The following is a 24885-nucleotide window of genomic DNA, read 5'->3' as shown; positions in this document are numbered from 1 at the left end:
AATCCCCCATGACAATTTTGTAATACACTCAGCTCTCCTCATGGAGATTCTGATAACTACTGTGTGTTAAGGGTTTTTGGTGCCAGGCCCTGGGCTAAGCTCCTTTCATATATCTCACTTATCATTATAACAACCTAATGAGATACATGTTCTTAACATAGGAGAAGCCCTGAGAAATTTGTTGTGTTTGACACATTGACCCAAATTCACCCAGCTAGTAAGTAATGAAGCCAGTATTCAAATCTGGGGGCAGACTCAGCCTGACAGGTGTAGGACAAGGATACACGCCCACATTCATTTACAGATTGAGTGAGTTCTCTAAGCCAGGACGGCACACACAGTGAGGAACGAGGACTCTGCTCTCATGGAAGTTATATTCTGGTGGAGCAGATAGCACGCATATTTCCAATAGTGAGTAAATAAAAGAGCCTAATGTGATAGAGGGTCACTGAATGCTGGGTGGTGCTCGATGGTCTCTCTGAAGAGGAGATACCTAGGCTGAAAATATATTTCTAGTTTAAGGAGTCACTCATGTGAAGAGTGTTTCTGGAAGAGCCTTTGAGAATCCTGGTGGGAGGTAGAGGGTTTTATGAGATGACTGTGTGTTCTGTGATCAGGAAACTCTTCCAAGTTGTTCAGTCCATATGGGATTCGGGCTTAACTGTCCATTAGCAGAATATACAATGCTGAAAGATGTGCTGAACAAAAAGGGACTTCCAAAAAAAAAAAAAAAATGATTGTCAGAGTACCACCTTTGCCAGAAAGCATGAGGATGGCAGAGGTGCTGGTCGTCTGTCTCCAGCCATCGGGGAGCATGCCAGCGATGCACTTGGTTACCTGGGCATCCAATGCCCAGGACAATAGATGTCCCCCTGCACTCCTGTTAACTTGGTAAACTTGAAGAGAGCTGTCTTTTGTGGGTTTCCATGAGCTCCTTTCGGTCTTGTGCATTGGAGAATAAGGCAGAATATTTTTTAATAATAAAAGAATGAAACACTACAGGATATAATCCTTGGAATGGGAAAGGAATGGTAAGAAGCTATTTCAGACTTAGTTGGCAGGAAGTCACATAATTTGTGGGAATGGAAATTAAAATAAAATATTTAAAAATAGATCTATGGGTTTTAGTCAAAATGCGCCAGTAACAATAAAACATTAATAATTGTCTCTTGTGAATTGTCTCTGTTTTACATTTATAGTTGAATATGGGACCTAGGAGTATTTTGGAAGAGAAGAAATATGTGATCTCAGGGAATTTGGGTCACTTAAGTAAATACTAATGAGTGAGTTGACCTTGACCAAGTTATTGAAGTACTCTTGGCCCCTCAATTCTTTCATCTGTAACATGAAGCATTTGGAATAGATTTTTAAAGATCTCTCCAATTCAGAGGGTTTTTGTATAATTCTATGGTTTTTTAAGGAAAAAATATATAATGTGTATGTCTCAGTATCTATGAATGACCTTGTTATGGCTGGGAATAAAACAAGTTCAATCAAGTTCAGCATCGAAGGGGGTTCCCAGAGAAAAGAACTGCTTTTCAGGGACCACCTACACCACCCCTTCTCCATTATTTCTAAAAGATAAATGTATCTTACAGTTCTTGGAGAATCTATTGAACACCCACTATGTGCAAGGCACTTGATATTTGTTATCTAATTAACCTTCAAAAGAAAACCGAAAATAGTTGTTTTAGTATCTTATTTCAAAGTAAGGATACAGATTCAGATTCATTGTTACATAGTTAACATGTATCAGAGTTGAAATTGCATCCCAGACTTGTTCAACTTCAAAGCTCTTTCTAGGACTGAACACTTGGAGTGGAAAGGACAAGAGTAAATAAGAGAATAAGAAACAATGTTTCTGAAAAGCATAGCAGAGTTTTTGCAGTATTATGGCACTGAGTAGGAAAAACTCAAAAGTACAAGAAGGAAGAACTACTTTGGAGTTGATATATCTATTTCTTAATTGTGATAGAAGTTACACAACTATCTGTATTTGTCAAAACTTATAGAACTGTACACTAAAAGGAGTAAAATTTTACCATATATTAATTATACTTTGATTAAAAAATGCAAGCAAGAAAAAAAAAAGAGGAAAGGGTCTTGGGATATAGTCTCAGACCTTTGGAGAGTTCATCTGTGGAGAAGGGGCAAACTAGAAGTCAAGGGAATCATAGGAAATGGCAGGTGAATTTCAAATTCAACTAAAGGGAATTTCCCCAATTGTATCAAACCACAAGAAGATAAAGTAACTCAGTCTGGAGGAAAGTAACATCACCTAGTACCTCAATTGGATACCCATATGGAAGAAAAGAAAAGAAAATCTTGGCTTTTATTTAATATCATATATCTATCATACACCCCCTCCTCCAATTCCAGATTCATTATAGATCTAAATGTGAAAACTTACACATTAAAGCTCTCAGAAAAGAGAAGATACCTCCATGATCTTGGGACAGGCAAAGATTTTGTAAATAGGGTATATAAATTATTAACCATAAAAGAATAAAATTGATAAACTGTACTGCATCAAAATTAAGAACCATAAAGAGAGTGAAAGGCAAACCACAGATTTAGAAAATGTATGTTAGCAAAACTTACATCTGACAAAGGATTTGTTTTTAAATATTCAAAGAATTCCCAAAAATCAATAAAAAAATATGACTCTATAAAAAATAAGTAAAGACTCTAATGGGTACTTCACAGAAAGAGGATATTGAAATGGCAATAAACATATGAAAAGTGATCAATTTCATTGATCATTAGAAAATTCTAATTCAAATTACACACTACTAGAATAGCTAAAATTGAAAAGACTGACAATTCAAAGTTTTGATGAGCAACTGTAACTCTCATGCACTGCTGTGGGAATGTCAGTTGGAATAATCACTGAGGTAAAATATTCTGCAGTATCTGCTAAAGCTGAATATTGGTCTAACTGGTGACCCAGAAAGCTTACTCCTATGTATATAGATGACAAAGATCCATGAGTATATTCATCAGAAAACATGAACTAGAATGCTCAGACCAGCACTACTCAAAACCCACAAAGTGGAAATTACCTCAGTGTCTATCAATAGTAATATGGATAAACTGTGGTTGGCAAACAACAAAATACGGTGTTGCAAATTAGAATAATATAATTATCACTCCCGTAATGAATTTCAGAAACATAATTTTAAATAACAGAGATTGGACACCCCCTCCCCCAAATTCTATAGGATTACATTACTATAAAATTCAACAAAAACAAACAAATAAAACAAAGAAAACTGTCACTAGGTGTCAGAAGTCAAAATGACGGTTATCCTGGGGCAGTGGGGGAGGGGAGGGGAGGAGGCCTGACTGTGGAAGCGGGCACGAGGGGTCCTGGGGTGCTAAGTAACGTTCTGTTACTTGATCTGGGTGCTGACTACATCGCTTTGCTCATTCTGTGAAAACGAACCATGCTGTATAGTTATGATTTGTGTGCTTTTCTGTATGCTACACATCAATAAAAAGAGTATTTTAATAACATGTGAATAGAAAAAGATGAAGCCTCAATCTGGAAAGATGACAACTAAAGGGAATTTATGAGCTCAAAATATATACAATTATGAAAATTTAATATTCCCAGTCATATATTACTATATGTTAGAGCAGGAAAATAAAAAGAAAGACAAACACTGAGAGAAAACAAAAAAGGAATACAAATGAATGTACTCTGTAGGGGGAAAGTCGCAGTCGGGAAGGCTGGGATCAATTTGGCCAGTTATTTCTAAATTAAAAGTCAACACTGGATTATTTACCAATGACTTAGTGAACTTTCCACATATATATTTTGGCTTACTATATCTTAGAAGGGAAATATTGAATGTTTTTGCAAGTGGCCCATACCAAAGCAATTCAAATACAGGGACTACTTATCATCTTAAGATGCTCTAAAACCTCGCAGTGCATTCAGACCCTTGCTCACTAACCGCGGTGTCTCCTCTTCACTTTCCACCACTGCTCTTCCCAAATCTATCTCCAGTGCTTTCAGTTCAGTTCGGTCGCTCAGTCGTGTCCGACTCTGCGACCCCGTGAATCGCAGCACAGCCAGGCCTCCCTGTCCATCACCAGCTTCCCGAGTTCACTCAGACTCCGTGTACCTTAAGTTCTTGCACAAAGTTTCCCCTTCAGTTGCTTCAACTGTTTGTTTCCATTTAAGTCTTTGCCTGTGTATCTTGAGTAACACTTGCCTATAATGTGCTTGTATTTCAGTGTAAATTTTTATGCCTGTGGGAGAATCTCTTGATTTTTGTAGGATGCATTTTTCATATTCTTATGAGATTATGCATATGGATATACAGAGCTATTTGTATAAACTAGTAGATAAGAGGGACAACATGTATCAACAGAATACTATGTTAGGAATTTAGCTACCAAGCAGACTAAATAAAGCAAGAGAGTAAGGAAATTGCTCTTATAATTCAAGAAAAAGTCAATTACCCAATGAAAGTAAAAATTGTCTTGGCATTCTGCAACAAACAGTTTCCCTGGATTGCTAACAAAGCTTTACAGTATTCAGTCGGGTTGGAAATGTCTTTCCCTTAAAAGCAGCATGGAATTGTGAAAGAAGACAGGCTGTGAGGTCTTAAGAGAGATATATGAGCTTAGGTATCAGTTACTTATTTTTCCTAGTGGTAAAGAAATTTGCCTGCCAGTGCAGGAGACATAAGAGATGTGGGTTCAATCCCTGGGTTGGGAAGATCCACTGGAAAAGGGGATGGCAGCCACCCACTCCAGTATCCTTGCCTGGAGAATTCCATGGACAGAGGAGCTTGGTGGGCTATAGTCCATAGGGTCACAGAGTTGGACACAACTTAAGCAACTTAGCATGCATGCACAGCAGAGTCTATTTTAAAATGAGGATAATAATAACTGCTTTGAAGGGCTTTTACTCATCTGTGCCTATGTAGTATTTTGTTAATGTTGCTATGGAGGCATTGCCACAGTGGGCTGTCATCTTATGTGCATGGGCTTCTTTTAATTTATTTTACAATTAGAAAATTAGAGTATAATTGCCTTACAGTGTTGTGGTAGTTTCTTCTGTGCAACAATGTAAAGCAACTATATGTACACATATATCCTCTTCCTCTTGAGCCTCCCTCCCACCTAGCTCTCATCCCACCCCTCTAGGTCATCACAGAGCATCAAGCTGAGCTCCCTTTGCTATACAGCTGCTTCCCACTTGCTATTAATAATTTGTTTTACAGGTGATAGTGTATGTATGAGCATGAGCATCTTGATGGCAAGGAATGGTCTTACTCATAATTCTATCCCAAGCATTTAGTAAATTCCATGACATATAATACTCTGTAAAAGTTCACTGGTGAGTGAGTGAGTGAATGAGATAACATATAAAGCGTCCATTACTGAATCTAGAATGCTATAGGCTCCCAATGAATATCACCCCTTTCTTTTCCTCCTCCTTTTGTTATTCTCTATCTGGAAAGAAGAATTAATCAACCCTTAGCTTATTTTTATTAGATGGCCAGGACTAGCCAAGGCAGCCAAGGAAGTTTTTCTGAATTCCCCTTCAAATTTCATGGGAAGCCAAAGATACAGCTTGTATTTTTGTTCACAGAGGAGCCAATTTTGTACAAGTATGAAGATGAAAAAAATTCTTATTTGAACAGAATAAGATCACATAATGGTACAAAAGAAGGGCTTTGATATTGTAAAATGGTTCCTATTTGCTGCAGTCTTTCCTCTTTTTTTCTTGGACAATTTTTGAATAGGAATAATCCATTATGTTATTTGCATTGGCCAAGATTTTTCAATTGTTAATAGAAGAATAAGGGTGAATTTTTAGAGGCAAGATAATTTCTGATCAGAGAAGCCTTAAGAATGTGTCCGTGGCAGGGTGAGGGTTAGATGTTTATTTTTAAGCTTTATGAAAAGTTCTCTACTTGTCTGAAGCAAGCAGGAAAGCGAAAGTAATTTATGGTATTATGAAATTTCTGAGCTTCTCATGGGAAAGTAGCTGACGTCAGTGTTTGATAAGCTTCCCGTGGCTACAAACATATGAGACATTAATTCCTAAGAAAAATGCAATCTTTCTCTTTACAGAATCATGGTGTGCCTGCACCTGGCATTTCGTTTAACAGCCTCCCATCAGGAAAAACCTAATGTAGATATTTTTAGAAGTCCAAAGATTGTGGACTTGGCATTGTTTTTGTCAGCATCATCTTCATAAACATCAGCATCACCACCACCATTATTATCATTATCAACAAGCACTGGTGTTTGTTTATATTATTTGTAAGGCACTCTTAAATAACGGGGCTCTCATGAGTAATATTAAATGGTACACTTAATTTTTACATACATTAAAATCTCCAAAGCATACAGTCTTTGTGGCACTCATCTGCCTATGTGGTTATTTGTGGTTTCTTTATTTTTCAATTGAGTATATTTTATTTATCAGGTATTACTTTATTTTTAAATAACAGTTTTATTAAGATATAGTTCACACACCACACAATTCATGTCAGAGAATTTATCTGTTTAAGTGTGTAAATCAATAGTTTTAATACATTCAGATTTGTGCAATCATCACCACAATCTTAGCCATCTCCCCACCCACCATAATATCCCCTATATCTTCCAGCCCTAAGCAACCACTAAACTATGTTTTGTTTCTATAAAGTCCTCTGTTGTGAACATTTCATGTGAATAGAACCATACAACATGTGGTCTTTCGTGATTGAGTTATTTCACTTGCCACAATGTTTTCAAGGTTCATCCATATGGTAGCATGTATCAGCATTTCATTCTTTTTTATGGCCAAATAATATTCCATTGTATGAATACATCACAATTTACTTATCCATTTTGTTTGTTGATGGATGTTTTGTTATTTGCTTCTTTTGCCTATTGTGAATAATGTTGGTATAAACATTTGTGTACAGGTTTTTGCACAGACATATGTTCTCATTTCTCTTGGGCATATACCTGGGAGTGGAATTGCAGGGTCATACGGTAATTCTATGTTCAATTGTTTGAGGGACTATAAGACATTTCTCCAAAGTGGCTGCCCCATTTGATATTCCTACCAGCAGGGCTCTGTTTTTCCAACATCCTTGCTATGCAAGGTGAATAACTTGTAAATATTTGCTGTGCAGTAAACTTCAGGCATATAGAATAAGTTGGATAATTGTAAGTTTAGTTACAATTCATTAAACCAAACCCAGTAGTTCCACTAGACTCTCAGTTTATTACAATCTCAGTACTCAGGACTTTTGGATATTCAGAAAGAAGCAGTGTGGTAATCAAAGCAATTGGATTATTTATTCAATTCAGTCAGCTCAGTGGAAAATTTGAGCCCACTTTATTGATTTTGTGAATCAATATTCTTGTTTCTATTATATAATATGTACTTTGTTTACAGTATTCTTAGAACTTTTACTAGTGTTCCTTTTACTACTGATTAAAATTCAAGGACTGTATATTACACATTTTTTGTATGGCTGGTTGCTCAAGATGAGCAAAGCCACAAAGCAAAATAACACTGAAAGTGGAATGAACCTGTTCCTCTTCTCTACGTTGTAATCAACTAGCACTGCCCACCTTTCTCCTCCACTCCAGGGCAAGACCTGATTCAGAGCCTTAGGCACAAAAGTCTGACCGGGAATGTAAACAGTGGTAGGACTGAGGGCTTAGAACCTAGAATCAATTTGTCCTACCCATGTAACAAAGACAAAACCATCAATGTGTGTAGCCTTGAAAAAAAAATTTGCTGGTTGATGTCATTCCTCAGCATTTAAAAATTCAGTCTCTGCATAATGTATTTGCACATTTAACTCAAAGAGTGGACAGTGAAGGCTGCAACCCCATGGATGAGATAGAGGGGCCTTTGCACCAGAAAATGGGTATAACATCATGCTCACTCTGTCTCTGTTCATCATCACCCCCCCAGTTATCAGTCTGTGATTGTCTTGGAAACTGTGAACATCAGCAAACACAGCAAAATAACAATGCACAGGGGACCATTTTGTGCACAGGGCCCTGGGAAGGGCCAGTGGAATTCCTCTGATCAGTTGCCTTTTGACTTTTTCCCATAGACCTTGTTTTTGCACTGAAATGTCTGGAATGCTTGGTAGGGATGAAGTGGTTGGTCACAAGGCAATTATGCTTCTATCATCAATGGGATCAGTCATTTGTGGACTGATTTCCAAGTGACTAGTGGTATCATCAATGGACTAAGAATACAAACAAAAGCAATTTTATAGTAAACAGAGCTGTCATATTCCTTTTCCCAAATGATTTTCATGTCAACCCTGGATATCAGTAAGATAAATATTATTGGAAACATTTTATAAACAGGACCTAGAGAGTCCTGGAGAAGTTAAATGGTTTGTCCAAGGCCTCTCAGCTAGTGGTGAGTAGATACGGGTCTCCAGATCTTTTCTCTTTGTAGAACACTACTCTGACTCTAGTTGGTTACTTAACAACCAATTTCATTCAGCAGGAGTTGGTTGTGTTTTATTTTAAGACAAATCGATCACTATATTTATTTTTAGGGGACAGATAAATCCATTTATTTGACTCCCAACTGGTATCATGGGATAAAAATTTTCAAAACAACAATCCTGAGAACTACTTCTTTGTTACCCTTACAATTTGCACTGTCTTTGCAGTAATGACATGGTGTGGGGAGTGCTACAATCGATAAATCCTTCAAGTAATCATCTTAACCTCAAAGTACCTGAACATCTAAATAGATCTGTCAAGGTACGGAGGCCCACCAGAGGTTTTCCACATGAATTCTCAATCACAGCATCACTGCCCGTGAAGTGTCATCAGAAATCTGAGGTTACATGTGATTTACTCTTCATTAAACCATTAGGAAAGAGTCAAGGTTATCTCTGTAAACCTGACTCTCACTCAGTTGCATTCTCGGAATCTTTCTTGGGTGGAAGAAAAGGCCTTCTTCTCTGTGTTCCTGAGAGTGAGACTTCGCTGTGAATATCATTCCTCACACATGACACAGGGAGAAAAATATCTCGAGATCTGCTCGCCTTCTATTCCTATATCATGACACAAAACATCAGCCCAGTTTGAGATTCTATTTCTAGTTATGAAATGGAAACTGCTAAGGATGAGGCAGAGACAGGCTGACAAGATCTCTGCCCTCACTGAGCTAATTCCCTAGTGAGAAAAGTAAAAATATTAAACTATTTTTCACTTTTTTGTTATTTTTTTTGGCTTGAGTTCTTGAAAAAAAAATTTGTGATTAAGAAGCCCTTAACATATGATCTACTTTCTTAATGTCTTCTTCTTTCTATATCCCCAGTGCTTTGTGGAGTTCTGAGTACATGTTAGTTTCTCAGTAAATATGTGTGATGTCTCTAGATGTTCCGACTTTTCTATTTCTAAATCTTGACTTATTATCCAGGGTCATTTTTTCTGGGACCAGATTCAAACTGGATACAAATAGGGCAATCAGAATCTCACTGAAGCCTGTTACTAACAATTTCGTTGGAAATTATATTAGATGGTTGATGGTTGTGTGGACAATACCTCAGCTTCAATCCTTTATAGCCACAAACTTAAACCCAGGCTGATCTCTTAAAAAAAAAAAAAAAATCTATGTGTGATTAAACAAATGGAGCATGGAGTGAAGATACAGATGGATCAATAAAACACATTTTCACATTAATACAATATTTCAAATTTAACATTCTATAGTAAATTTATCTCTAAAGAACAGCATTTTTTAAACAGCAGTGTCTTTATTCATATGCCAACAAAGATACCAAGAGAAGCCTCATCAGGGACAGCATTTATAGCTGAGTTCATTGAATTAAATGAAAAAGACAAATTAGTTCAATAAAATCTTTTGGGCAACTGCCACCACCAAATAATTTCATACTGGGTAGCTCTCTGTCTTTTGAAATGGCAATTCTGGCATTACAAAGGCACATAAAGACTGAATAGAGCTGACATGTATGTAAAACGTACCCTGCAGCTTTATAAAGAAAATGCACTTTTCAGAGACAACAATTCTTACATGTTTGGAACACAAAATAAGATTATGAGAAATCACTGCTAAGAATGAAAAATAAGTGATTGTGAATAATTCAGAACAACTAAGCTTGCATACAAATGCCATCCTAGAACTTTGGTTAGAATTACAAATACATTACACGAAATATACTAGAAATGTGAGAGGAAAACATTAAATTTAGCCAGGATTTAAATGGCATTGAGGCTGCATAGATACTTAAGCTACTCAGGTAGTGTTTTTTCCTCTCTCTCTCTCTGAGCCCTTTCATTTCCTGATGTATCTCAAAAGGAAAAGCTCAGAGACAAAAATAAAAATTGTCCTTATTATGTTTTTAGGCTATTTGAATCTGAAGGGGGCAAATCTAGGAGAGCAGGCACTTGATTATAAGTTCCTTGAGTGAGGAGTAACATTTTATCACTTTACATCCCCAAGGATGTAACTTGTGCAGTACTCATCAATTATTTATTGACAGACTGAAAGACTGATGCTTGTCAAGACTACTTTTATTTCTATTTTACTCTGTTGAAAAAGGTTTCAGATCATTAAATCTGTAAAGTCAGATGTATCTCTGAATGCTCTGTAGATATACATCTTATTATGGAGAATATGGGCTTTCCAGGTGTCTCAGTGGTAAAGAATCTGCCTGCCAATGCAGGAGATGCAGGTTCGATCCCTGGGTCAGGAAGATTCCCTGGAGAAGGAAATGGCAACCCACTCCAGTGTTTTAGCCTGGGAAATCCCATGGACAGAGGAGCCTGGCCTGGTTGGAGAATTTTGAGCATTACTGCCGTCCCCGCTTCGAATACCCTGGATCAGCCGGGGCAGGACCCCGGCACATTACTTTGCTAGTGTGTGAGATACGTGCAATTGTACAGTAGTTTGAACATTATTTGGCATTGCCTTTCTTTGGTAATGTAATAAAAACCGACCTTTTCCAGTCCTATGGCCACTGCTGAGTTTTCCAAATTTGTTGGCATATTGAGTGCAGCACTTTTACAGCATCATATTTTAGGATTTGAAATAGCTCAACTGGAATTTCATCACATCCACTAGCTTCCTCCTTGGAAGAAAAGCTATGACCAACCTAGACAGCTTATTAAAAAGCAGAGACATTACTTTGCCAACAAAGGTCCATCTAGTCAAAGCTATGGTTTTTCCAGGAGTCATGTATGGATATAAGAGTTGGACTATAAAGAAAGCTGAGTGCTGAAGAAATGATGCTTTTGAACTGTGGTGTTGGAGAAGACTTTCAAGAGTCCCTTGGACTGCAAGGAGCTCCAACCAGTCCATCCTAAAGGAAATCAGTCCTGAATATTCACTGGAAGGACTGATGCTGAAGCTGAAACTCCAATACTTTGGCCACCTGATGAGAAGAACTGACTCATTTGAAAAGACCCTGATGCTGGGAAAGATTGAAGGCGGGAAGAGAAGTGGACAACAGAGGATGAGATGGTTGGATGGCATCACCAATTCAATGGACATGAATTTGAGTAAACTCTGGGAGTTGGTAATGTACAGGGAGGCCTGGCATGCTGCAGTCCATGCAGTCCCCAAGAATCAGATATGACTGAGTGACTGAATTGAACTGAACTGAGGAGCCTGGTGGGTTACAGTCCATGGAGTCACAAAAGAGTCAGACATGACTTAGTGACTAAAAGACAACAACAAAAGGGAGAATATACAAATATAAATTTCACTCTAGAAAATTTAGAAAATATAGAAATATATGTAGAGAACAATTTTAAAGTCTCTTAATCCCTCCTACTCTGAGATTTAAAGTTTAAATATATTTCCTTCTGGTTCTCTTTACTAACACATACGATAGTATTTTAAAAACAAATTTAATATGTTATGTATTCATATTTTTCACCTACATATATTTTCCTACACCATTCTTTTAACTTAATTAACAATGTCATGGTTTACATAATCATTCCCCTATGACTGGGCATATATTTCAAGTTTGGGCTGTTATAAGTAATATTGTAATGGTCATTCTTATATATAAACCATAATCCCCAAATCTCAATCACTTTGTTTCTAATTGTTAAGTAATGTAGAGGGTGTAGTGATGCTCAAGGGATCAACTTGATCACATTTTCTTTATGTGAATTCTTGTTTTCAAATAACCAGCTGGAAAAGTTGGAACAATAATTGCAATGCCACCAAAATACTCACAGATGAGTTACAGCAAATAATATATTCATAGCAAGACAAAATTGAAAAGACCTCTAGTGTTATCCATGCACTGCCAAGATTGTAGAACAACTTCCCATTCCCAAAGTTGTTTTAAAGAACCTAATTTTGGGAGACTCCCTTGGTGGCCCAGTGGGCCAAGGCTTCATGTTCCCAATGCAGGGGGCCTGGGTTCAATCCTGGTCAGGGAACTAGATCCCACGTGCTGCAGCTAAGGACCCTGGATGCCACGGCAAAGGCCTGGTATGCCACAACCGAGGCCTGGCACAGCCAAAAACCAAACAAATACCTCATTTTCAAGACCGACCAGTTGAAGTCTTGGGAAATGAGATAATTCAAAAGCGTATTATAAGCAAAATACACACAAAAGTGTACTGTAAGCAAACACATTATAGGTAGGTACACACAGTCACACAGTGGGAGAAAGGAGAGGGAATAAGCCCTAGTAGTGAGGTAACCCATAGCATCATAGGAGGTGGTTTGAGAAGGTCTGGTAGTGAAAGTCACTCAGTCATGTTCGAGTCTTTGCGACCCCACGGAGTGTAGCCTTCCAGGCTCCTCTGTCCATGAAATTCCAAGCCAGAATACTGGAGTGAGTATCCGTTCCCTTCTCCAGGGAATCTTCCTAACCCAGGGATTGAACCCAGGTCTCCCCAGATTACAGGTGGATTTTTTTTACTGTCTGAGCCACCAGGGAAGCCCAGGGAAGTCAAATAGTGTCAATAGTGGGCTTAATGCTTACCGTGCAAATACCGTGAAGGTAGAGTTTATACTTTTGTTTCCTCTCTACAACTCAAAACATTCAAGCACTGCTCCTTTTTCTTTCAGCAAAAAGAATATGTTAATAACTGAACATAATCCATATTTCCTGAGTTTTCCCATCTTCAAATATGGCACTAGCATTCACCTGACTGCTTGAGCCCTGACTCGGGAGTCTTTCCAGCCGCTTTGTCCTCACCGTATATTCCCCACTACTCCCCATGCAATAAATAAGCCCAGTGATTCTCCCTCCCGAATATTTAGAGAAGCAGTCCATTTATCTTCATAATTATTGCTACTGCTCTAATCCGAGCCACGTTATCTCTTCTGATCATTCCAGGAGACTCCTTTACACATCTTTCTGTTCAGATTTTCTGGCCTTCTGCAAATAAAGACCTTTTTAAAAAACACTAATCTGATCGGATCACTGCCCTGCTCAAAATACCTCTATGGCTTCATAGTGCGCTTACATTATAGATTCAATTATTTACACAACCTGCAGCTGCTATTTATGATCTGTCCCTGCCTCACTCTCCAGTTTCCTCTTGCATCACTAATTTTGTGATTTGGTCAGACTTTCAGTTTCTTGCATGGATCTAAATCTTGCAGGCCTTAGGTCATGCTGTTCTCTAAGACTAAAATGATTCCCTTACCTTTCCTTAGTAATACCAGCACATTTCTCACTTGGATAGCCCTTAGCTTTCCTTAAACCCACAAAGACAAAGTTTCTGCAACACTCACAAAACATGATTTTTTTGTTATAGCACAACCACAAGACACATGATTAAAGCTTTAAGTATTTTATCCATTTATATTGCTGAGGTATATAAATTAAAGATATTAGCTATGAAGATTTTTAAGATTTTTTCCCTTCATATTATTTTTTTTTTGTGGCTCTTGTTATTTATCTTCATGTACAATCACAATTTGTAATGACATTTATGTTTTGGTGTCTATGTATTTATTTAATGTTTGTCTTTCCTACCAGGTTGAAAGCTCCATAAAGGTTGTCTGCTTTTTTTTAAAACCATTGATCCCTTTGCAATTACCTAAAATATAGTGATCCCTCAACAAATATGTATAAAATGAATAATTGACCAAGAAACACTCAATATTTCAAAAGAATATCCAGTGAGAAGATAGGGAATCAATTAATTATAGATTAATTAATTTATAGGTTTATTATCTATTTGCAGATAGAGTATTTACTAAGTTTGTCATTGAACAAGTCCTCAATAAACTGAATAAATTAATGAATATTTGGATGAATTTTTATTAGGTGTCAAAATAGCATATGATTAAATTCTGAATGAAAGGGAGATAACCATACCAAAGCAACCAGATAAATAACCTGCTGCTACACTTTTCTCTAAAAGTAGATTGGAAGAGAAAGTATACTTTCCATCGTTAATGGTTGAATCATGCATTACGTCCTTTGATTCTCATAAGAACATTGTGAGATACAGAATATATCATCTCCATTTGGTGAACAATGAAATTAAGTCCAATGTCTATGACTACTCAGACTGTAGTGGGTCCAGAACGCAGATGCTGAATTTCTAACATGAGAGACTGAGCGATAACAAGAGCAAGAGAAAATATGAGACAGTCAATGTGACTTTGTTCTAATCTCTTCCTCCGCATCTGTGATAAGGTTAGTTGGACTTTTAATAAATTGATACAGCCCTTCATTAAGAAGCAAATAAATACCCAAATACCCAAAAGCAAATAAATTCCCAAGTCTTCAAGGTTAAAAATCTGATTTTGGTCTCAGTTGCTATTCCTAATATTTTTTGGGATTGGCAAGATTTTATTTTTCTTTCCAGCCATATATCAAAATATACTCTGAGCCACATTTGCCTCTTTTCCTTTTAAACTAATGAGAAAAGGCTCTCCAGAAAACTGCCTTGGTACAGAAAAACTGCTCATACACCAGCCATGATACTGGCTTATTTCCATATAACCTAATATGGCTAAGAAAATGTATGACTGGAACAGAGTGAGGATTGCCAAATTTAACAACTTTTTAGTAAGAAAACTGCCACAGAGTCCTCTGTTTAGACATAGAGTAATTGCCATTCAGATGCTAGTACTTATCCGTTCACATCAACAAAACTGTAAGGACTTCTGCGCAGTAACAAAAACCAGATACCTGCCCGCCTTGCCCACTCACAGGCAAGACGAATAAATAAAAGTTGCCCAAGAAGGCTCTCAGTGATAGTACATTGAATACGTTGCCCTTCTTGGGTTATAAAGGCTGAGTGACTGAGCATACCCAATTAAGATTCTGTAGGAGGGCCTCTGAGTTTGTGTAAAATCAAATAGCTTCACACAGAAGAAAGGATGAAAGAAAATTTACCATTTCCCATCATGGATTTATCATTCATTATCTTCTGCAAACAACATCTCTGACTGACATCTCTGCTTCTTACTCCTGGTACTCAGCTATAGATATCAATACTGTGTTAAATTCACCCTTTCTCTCATCACAAATACAATACATATGTGTGTGTGCTCCGTCGTGTCCGACTCTTAGGGACCCCATGGACTGAAGCCTGCTAGGCTCCTTGATCCATGGGAATCTCCAAGCAAGAATACTGGAATGGGTTGCATTTCCTTCTCCAAGGGATCTTCCCAACCTAGGGACTGAACCCATGTCTCTTGTATCTTCTGGACTGGCAGGTGGGTTCTTTACCAGCTTACCAGCTAAGCCATCGGGGAAGTCCACAAATGAATAGTCATCAAATCTGAGAACTCTCCTTGGGCTGTTTCAGTCATGAGGGCTTCCTTGTTTCCATTCCCACTACTGTTTTCTTTGTTCATAAACTTTTGTGCCTGGCCTGCTACAGTTGTCATCTGATCAGGCACTGCAATTTCTTCGGCTGTTTTGAGGCATGAGAAATGTTTTAGAGGCAGACAGACCTGGATCTGCACTGCAGATCTGCCACTTACTGGCTGGATGACTTTTGCGGACTGTTTTAATTTCTCCGTAAAAATGGGAAGCATCTATTTTGCACGGTTGTTGTGGGAACTAAGTGAGATCTCACATGGCAGTATGACACCCGCCATGAAGGAAACACCCGGTAAACGTCAGCAAGCTCCCACGTTCTGCATCTGTTCTCTTCCTAATCTCAGGGCGTTCTGCACACTCCTGCGCGAGGCTTTTTCCTAACTACCTGTGCAGAAATTCAAAGGGAAAAATATACCATTGACCTCGGAAATTTGCCTTGGTCATTGAGGAATGGCGTGCTGCCTAAAAATTCAGTCTGGCCCAAGTTAAAGAAAAACTAACGTCAACATTTTTGTTGTGACTTAGAGCTACTAAGAGCATAAGCCCAGGGCAGATGACTGTTTTGTTTTATGTAAATTGAACACTTTGATCTATTTTTGTTTCTGTAAAAGGGGAACAATGTTCCCACCCCCAAGTTGCTTGGGAGAGAATTAGGCAAAGAGTTAAAAAGCTGATTTTTACCCCTGCAGCCATTCCAGTCTCAGGTAACTTTTCATTTGCCCTCTTCCTCCTTAGGCCCCACTGGCCACCATGTCTAACATTTTCTTTTAAACTGTGATCCAGTTTGGGCTGTACCATGATGTCCTTCTAACACCTCAAACCATTCATCAGAGTCTATTAAACAGCACAGTTTTGTGGGAATCAGGAAAAAAGGAGTTTTTCCATGCATAGGGTGAAGCTGAGAGAGATAGGGAAGGGTGGAAAATTCTAAGAGGATGACAGGAATTTGGAGCAGGAGGTGACTGGAAAACATAGGCATTCCCAGCACTCTCTTTCTTGAGGATTCCTAGAAATATGGAGATTGAGGCCCCAATAACCCAGGAAGAGCTTTGTCATTTCCAGGTTACATACTTATGATGAACAATTAATCAACAATACAAAAAAGGTTATGATTAGTTTAAATAATTCGGACAACTGTCGCTGTGTAATGGAAAGTACTGGCTAGATGTTAAATGGCCTCAATTTTAGGTTCTGGTGACACTGCTAACTAGTCACGGGACTTTGGGCAAGTCATGAACTCTGCAGACCTCAAGTCCCTCAAGGGTAAAAGGATGAAGGGTGTATTGGAAGAGCTCTGCTATTTATGGATTAGATGACCCACAGTATTCAGGAAGGCTTCCCAGGGGGCACAGTGGTAAACAATCTGTCTGCCAAGGTAGGAGATGCAATAGTTGCGGGTTTGATCCCGGGGTTGGGAAGATCCTTTGGAGTAGGAAGTGGCGATCTGCTCCAGTATTGTTTCTTGGAAAAATTCCATGGACAGAGGAGCTTGGCAGACTATGGTTCACAGAGTTGCAAAGAGTTGGACACAACTGAATGATTGAGCACACACGCACACACACACACACACATAACACACACATACACACAGTACTCAGAAGAGACTTCACAGAGAAGATTGGCTCTCAGGGTAGAGTTAAGATTCAGGATAACTAGAAAAAAAAGGAGTGAGGATATTCCACTCTTGCTCAGGAACAGAGCAAAGCCATTTGAGCAGAAACACGCAAGTTAAATTCATGAGCGAGCACTTTCAAAAGTATGGCTGGGAGTGTTGGGGAAACATGCTGTATTGATTATGTCCTTGGATATCCATTTCACACTTTATTCTTGGAACAGTCAGTAGGAATTAGGGTTTTTAAATATAAATGATAGTTTGGAAAGATTCACAATCAGTGTCTAGAATGAGATGGGTCAGGGAGGAAATAAGTTTGGTGATTCTTGAAATCTTAATTAAAATGGTGACAATGAAACTTTGGATGAAAAGATAGTCGGTGAAGAATCTAGAAATGATGCATTTGTTTCTCTCCAACCTGTCCTATCTCCTCTGGTTAGTCTGTGGAGTTATCCTCTCTCAGATACAACACTTAACTCTAATACCTGGGTCTAAGAATTGAGCTATTAATGATTCATAAATCATTAGGAAGATTTATCTACAGGAAGTGCCACGATCATTTGTTTTTGTAAGTATAAAATGACTTTGGGCTATTTTGCAAATAGAGGTCTTTTCTTTAATTGTACGATTGAATATAATTTTATAAATTGAATAGATCAATAATCCACTCCAAATGACTTCAGTAAAAAAGAAATCTCCATCTTATTCTGAAAGAATACACACATTATACACACAGCAAACTTAGGCCTGCCTATACCTTATAAGGTTTTCCACGGTGGCTCAAGTGTCTGAGATGGTAAAGAATCTGCCTGTAATTCAGGAAACCTGGGTTTTACCCCTGGGTTGGGTAGATTCCCCCAGAGAAAGGAATGGAGCCCACTTCCATATTATTGCCTGGAGAATTCCATGGACAGAGGAGCCTGGTGTGCTGTAGTCCATGGGTCAAAAAGAGTTGGACACGACTCAGTGACTGACACTACCTAATAAAGATTTAGTTCCTGCTTCTCACGTTTTTCTTGAAATCCAGCTAAAAGTAAGAGATTGTCTCAGAAAGAATGAGAACTTTCACCCTGAGGAAGGCCTGCCACACAGGAAACCTTGATCCTCCCAATCACCTTTCTCTTTTCTTTGACATGGGAAGGTTATTGCCACCTGGGCACAACTTGAAACCTAGCTCTTGGGGTTTGATGGTTATCTAGAACAAAATACCACCCTGCTGCTGCTGCTGCTAAGTCGCTTCAGTCACGTCTGACTCTGTGCGACCCCTGAGATGGCAGCCTACCAGGCTCCCCCGTCCCTGGGATTCTCCAGGCAAGAACACTGGAGTGGGTTGCCATTTCCTTCTCCAATGCATGAAAGGGAAACGTTAAAGTGAAGTCGCTCAGTCGTGTCCGACTCTGAGCGACGCCATGGACTGCAGCCTACCAGGCTCCTCCGTCCATGGGATTTTCCAGGCAACAGTATTGGAGTGGGGTGCCATTGCCTTCTCCAAATACCACCCTAGTGGTCCTCAAGATGTAGTCCTCAGACCAGCAGCATCAGTATAATATAGAAATTTACTCAAAACTGTGGAACTTTGGGGCCCCTCCTCACACCTACAGAATTAGAGACAGGGGAAGGGGCCTGGCACTGTGTTTTACAAGTCCCCCAGATGATCCCAGTGTTAAAGTGTGAGACCCACTATGTTAAAGTATTAGAGCAGATGCCCTTAGCAATAAAAGTGGTTAGCAATAATTCAAGGGGTGGGGGTGGAAATAATATATATAAGACTTACTCAGCTGGTCTTTACTCAGCTGGTAAAGAATCCACCTGCAATGTGGGAGACCTGGGTCCCATCCCTGGGTTGGGAAGATCCCTTGGAGAAGGGAAGGGCTGGCTACCCACTCCAGTATTCTGGCCTGGAGAATTCCATGAACGTGTATAGTCCATGGGGTTGAAAAGAGTAGGACACGGCTGAACGACTTTCACTTTCTACAAATCTGAAAGTTAGGCTAGGAAATTATCTTTACACAGAGAAAGAAAGTGAAGTTGCTCAGTCATGTCTGACCCTTTTCGACCCCATGGATTGTAGCCTACCATGCTTCTCCGTCCATGGGATTTTCCAGGCAAGAGTCCTGGAGTGGGTTGCTATTTCCTTCTCCAGGGGATCTTCCTGACCCAAGGGATAGAACCTGGGTCTCCTGCATTGTAGGCAGATGCTTTACAGAGAAAACAATACTAATTTCTCTCCCTCTTTAATACTTAGACATTTTATAGCAATTTAAAGACCGTAAACTACCCTAGTTACTTTTTCTTTTTTGGCCACACCACATCGTATGTGGGATCTTAATCTCCAGACCAAGGATCAAACCTGCACCCACTGCAGGGTAAGCACAGTGACTTAACCACTGGATCACAAGAGAAGTTCCCTTAATTACTCATTAAAGTAAATGATTTGAAAGAAGGAATCCAAAATTAACTGTCTACTAGCATTAGCAAAGTTTGCAAAGCAGATTTGTTTTAACTGGGTACATAGCATCCTCTTAACAACCCTATGAAGTAGAATGAAACAGAGCTGGAATGAAATCCAAGCCTACCAGAATGTACGACCCCATTCATTTTCTATTAAACTTTCTGTCATTTTATAAATATTAGTTGCCTTGCCCTTTTCCCATCTCCCATTCCCTGCTTTATCTCAGTTTTGATGCTTTGAAATGACAGTTTCAGGCCAAATAATAGAAGAACCTCTTCAAATTATGGGTAGTAAACACTTGGAAAACATTACTTGCAGTGCTGGTACCAGGCTGAAAATGCATATAGGTTCAAGAAGAGTCTAGAGATATTACTGGATACTAGACTTAAAAGGGCCAAACAAAGGAAAGAAAAAGAAGGCTTGAAGATAACATAAGTTCTAGAGGATGCACAGGTTTCATAATATAACATAAATTCCAACAATAGGCCCTTCTTGCCATTATCTCAGACATCAGGCTATAGAGCTTGAATTTGACCAAGTGAGAGATATCTTAGATTCTGATATGAATGACTTGAGTCTAATGACTTGAGTGTCAAATATTCTCTTCACTTTTTTATTGAGAAGTTATCATTAAAGTGGAAAGTGGAAAAAGCAGAAGATGCTATGTATATGCCATTCAGGCAACTGGAAAGAAATTTATATTTACCATATGCTAAGTGTGTGTCAAATGCCATACATCTCTTTTTTAATGTTTCAGACAAACCCATGAGGAGAGTGTTTTTTCTGTCTACTTGTAGATGAGAAAGTACAGGTTTGAGAGGTTAAGGAACTTGCCAAGCATCAGACAGAGGTGGAAGAGTTGGAACTAGAATGCACGTCTTAGTCTAGCTCCTTCCCACCGCTCCAAAGGGAAACATTCAAAAGGAAAAAAAAAAGAATTAAAGAAAGAAAGAAAAGGTTGTTCAGTTACCCAGTTATTTCATTCACTGTTGTTTGCACAGAAGCAACTGATGTCTTAAATCAATCTGATCAACTGCACAAGCACGGGCTGTTTGGATTTTTTATAAAGGTTTGATTGAAAGCCAGTTATTTCAGTGGCCGTATGTAGACCTGGACTTAATAAATGACCACCTTTGAGTCCCCCAAGGAAGAGCATGAAAGAAGCCGGAGGCAAGTCAATGGCAAATCGCCACCCCAAACAAATTGCGGCATGTAAGCTCCGAAACTTGAATTACCCTTTAAGGATTAAGGTTCAGGACTGTGAAAAATTAAAAATGTTGCCTAGCCGAGGAAATAGCATATGAATCAAAAATATCATTACTAAGCTTAACTGCACTCCTAATCTTCCACTTTCATGACATCTACACTGTTTTGTTATTCTTAATGGACCAAATCCCCTTTCTGGTAATGTTCTGGAAATTCTATTTTTGTGGTAATTTAAAAAGTCATATGGCATGTTCTTTACATTTGGTTTATGTAGGAGTTAAGACCACTTCAAACATACTTTTCTTTTTTAGTCTGATGGCTATTTAATATTGTGTCATTCACTGGTTGAAATAAAAGTAGGTTAATCTGCAAAAATACATGAACACCCAAAAAAGACTGAATTGTATCTTTAGAAATGATTTTTTTTTCAAAGTCAGACATCAAAGGCTGCATATTGCAGAAAGTTTATTTTGAGAGGCTTCAGTCAAAACAGTTTGGAAACTATGAAATGAGTCATTTTTTCTTAAAGAAATGTAACTTTGTCTATTCCCACTGCATTTTTGGTTTGGTAGGAGACATCTTTATTCCGCAGGATTTTAAAAGCATGTTTAAGATTCCATAGGTTTAGTATTACATCACTAATGGTTTCTAATGAGATCCAGGCAATAGCAAGAGGGGAGAAAAGAACAGCACGAAAACTGAATTCTACAACATCAAGTACCATGTGAAACATGGAAAAGTCCATGCTTTATCTATGGCTGAAGCCATCTGGCAAAAAAAAAAGGAGGGGGGGGTGTGGGGGAGGATTCACATTCTATCAACCAGATGTAGATGACAAGATACCTAATGTTTGACAATTTGGAATCAGTCATCTAAAGGGCTGGATTTTTTACTTTTCAAGCAGATGTGTGCTGCCGTGTAAAATCTGTGAAACATGCAAATATCTATTCTGTACTCATTCTACTGAGTGCTTGCTGTTGCTGTTTAGTCTCTAAGTCATGTTCAACTCCTTGTGACCTCGTGGACTGCAGCCTGCCAGGCTCCTCCATTCATGGGATTTCCCAGGTAAGAATACTGGAATGGATTGCCATTTCCTTTTCCAGGGGATCTTCCTGACCAGGGATCGAACCCATGTCTCCTTTACTGCTGAGCCATCTGGGAAGCATATTGAGTGCTTAAGTCTTTAGTTACTTGTTTGATTTTGTCCTCATAAACACCTTTTATGTAAGTATTATACCAATTGTACTTTTGAGATGATGTCAGGGTGTACATAAGAAGATAATGTGAAAACCAAACCTTCCCCAAGCCTTTAGCAACTCTGGCATTTCAAGGAACATAGATGAGGGGACAGTTGGGGTTGATAGGATGACCCACAGAGATTAGTAAATGATAATGGATAAATGGGATAAATGGAGACTTTCTAGAATTTTTGCTTAAGGGCTCCAAAGTTAAACTTTCCAATCTACAGATGGGTATGATCAGTTCAGTTCAGTTTAGTTCAGTCGCTCAGTCATGTCCGACTCTGCGACCCCATGAATCACAGCACGCCAGGCCTCCCTGTCCATCACCAACCCCTGGAGTTCACTCAGACTCACGTCCATCGAGTCAGTCATGCCATCCAACCATCTCATCCTCTGCTGTCCCCTCCTCCTTCTGCCCCCAATCCCTCCCAGCATCAGAGTCTTTTCCAATGAGTCAACTCTTTACATGAGGTGGCCAAAGTACTGGAGTTTCAGTTTTAGCATCATCCCTTCCAAAGAAATATGATAATAACCACTAACACCAGTTTCTGTTGAAGGGCGGAGCTGTGTTCCCTCCCTGTTATTTGACCTGAGGCCAAACTCTGGTGGAGGTAATGAAGATAACGGTGACCTCCTTCAAAAGATCCCATGCACACACTGCTATACTCGGTACCCCCAACCCTGCAGCAGGCCACCACCAACCCACGCCTCCGCCAGAGACTCCTGGACACTCACAGGCAAGTCTGGGTCAGTCTCTTGTGGGGTCGCTGCTCTTTTCTCCTGGGTCCTGGTGCACACAAGGTTCTGTTTGTGCCCGCCAAGAGTCTATTTCCCAGTCGTGTGTAAGTTCTAGTAGCTCTATGGTGGGGTTAATGGCGACCTCCTCCAAGAGGGCTTATGCCATACCCAAGTCTGCTGCACCCAGCCATACCCAGGTGCACTGTACCCAGAGCCCCTGCCCTGCAGCAGTCCACTGCCTACCCGTACCTCCTCAGGAGACACTCAAAGACAGTTCTGTCTCAGTCCCTGTGGGGTCTCTGGGCTGAAACTAGGCTGCATCTCTGAAGGTGCACTCCTAATCCTTTCCTCAGGATTCAGCTCTTTGGAACACGTTAATACACTTCTCCAGGAATTCCATTCAGTCACGTATCACATGCTCGAAGCTTAAATGATGAAAAATGTCTTTAAAAAGCAGAGACATTACTTTGCCAACAAAGGCCCATCTAGTCAAAACTATGGGTTTTCCAGTAGTCATGTTTGGATGATGTAAGAGTTGGACTATAAAGAAAGCTGAGTGCCGAAGAACTGATGCTTTTGAACTGTGGTGTTGGAGAAGGCTTTTGAGAGTCCCTTGGACTGCAAGGAGATCCAACCAGTCCATCCTAAAGGAAATCAGTCCTGAATATTCATTGGAAGCACTGATGTTGAAGCTGAAACTCCAATACTTTGGCCACCTGATGCAAAGAACTAACTCCTTGGAGAAGACCCTAATGCTTGGAAAGATTAAAGGCGGGAGGAGAAGGGGATGACAGAGGATGAGTTGATTGGATGGCATCACTGATTCAATGGACATGAGTTTGAGTAAACTCTGGGAGTTGGTGACGGACAGGGAGGCCTGGTGTGCTGCAGTCCATGGGGTCGCAAAGAGTCAGATACGACTGAGCAACTGAACTGAACTGAACTGAAGACCAGTTTATAACTTTATAGTGTCAAAACTTTCTCTGTCACAATCACATTTGAGCTTTGTCACAGGCCTGTTACACAGGAAGTTTTCTAAAAACCTACCCAACAATTTCATCTCAAAGCAACTCAACAATTATTGACCTGAGTCTGGAGTGTCCATATATAAAGTACTGTACTAGTCATAGTGGAGAGGCAGCAAAACAAAGGTCAATGAAGGCACAGTTTTTGTCTTCAAAGAATTTAAACAGGGAGACAGACACAACCAACTGTACCACAAAATAGAAAGCCGAGTATAAAAAATGCAATTGGGACTCTCCTGGTGGTCCAGTGGCTAAGAATCTGCCTTCCAATGCAGGGGCTGCTGCTGCTGCATCGCTTCAGTTGTGTCCGACTCTGTGCGACCCCATAGACGGCAACCAACCAGGCTCCCCCGTCCCTGGGATTCTCCAGGCAAGAACACTGGAGTGGGTTGCCATTTCCTTCTCCAATGCATGAAAGTGAAAAGTGAAAGTGAAGTCGCTCAGTCGTGTCCGACTCTAGCGACCCCATGAACTGCAGCCTACCAGGCTCCTCCGTCCATGGGATTTTCTAGGCAAAAGTACTGGAGTGGGTGCCATTGCCTTCTCCGCAATGCAGGGGACTTGGGCTCAGTCCCTGAAGAGGAACTAAGATCCCACATGCAGCAGGGCAACTAAGTCCACGTATCACAACTAAGACCCAAAGCAGCCAAATAAATAAAGGAATACATTTCAAAAATTTATATTAAAAATAAATAAAAATGCAATAAAACATACCTAATTCTCTTCAAATGAAGTAGCACAAGTTGCTTTAAGATCTGGAAAGGAAGTTTGAAAAGGTGATGATTAGAGGCACTGTTTGAGAAAGTTGAAATACTTTTATATAAGGAAGTAT

General features: G+C 39.4%; 1 protein-coding gene across 6 annotated transcripts in view; it reads right to left on the bottom strand.

Moving 5' to 3' along the window:
- Positions 1–24885, bottom strand: part of CALD1 (caldesmon 1) — a 231591-nt gene that overhangs the window by 135557 nt on the left and 71149 nt on the right. For all 6 annotated transcript variants that reach the window (XM_070369035.1, XM_070369036.1, XM_070369037.1 and 3 more), the window contains one exon: positions 24768–24808. The gene's annotated coding sequence lies outside the window, so the exon portion shown is untranslated. The remainder of the gene's footprint in view (positions 1–24767; positions 24809–24885) is intronic.

This window comes from Bos mutus, chromosome 4 (assembly GCF_027580195.1).
Source record: "Bos mutus isolate GX-2022 chromosome 4, NWIPB_WYAK_1.1, whole genome shotgun sequence".
NCBI lineage: Eukaryota > Metazoa > Chordata > Mammalia > Artiodactyla > Bovidae > Bos > Bos mutus.
The sequence above is the reverse complement of the archived record's forward strand: the minus strand, read 5'-3'. Positions and strand labels throughout refer to the sequence as shown.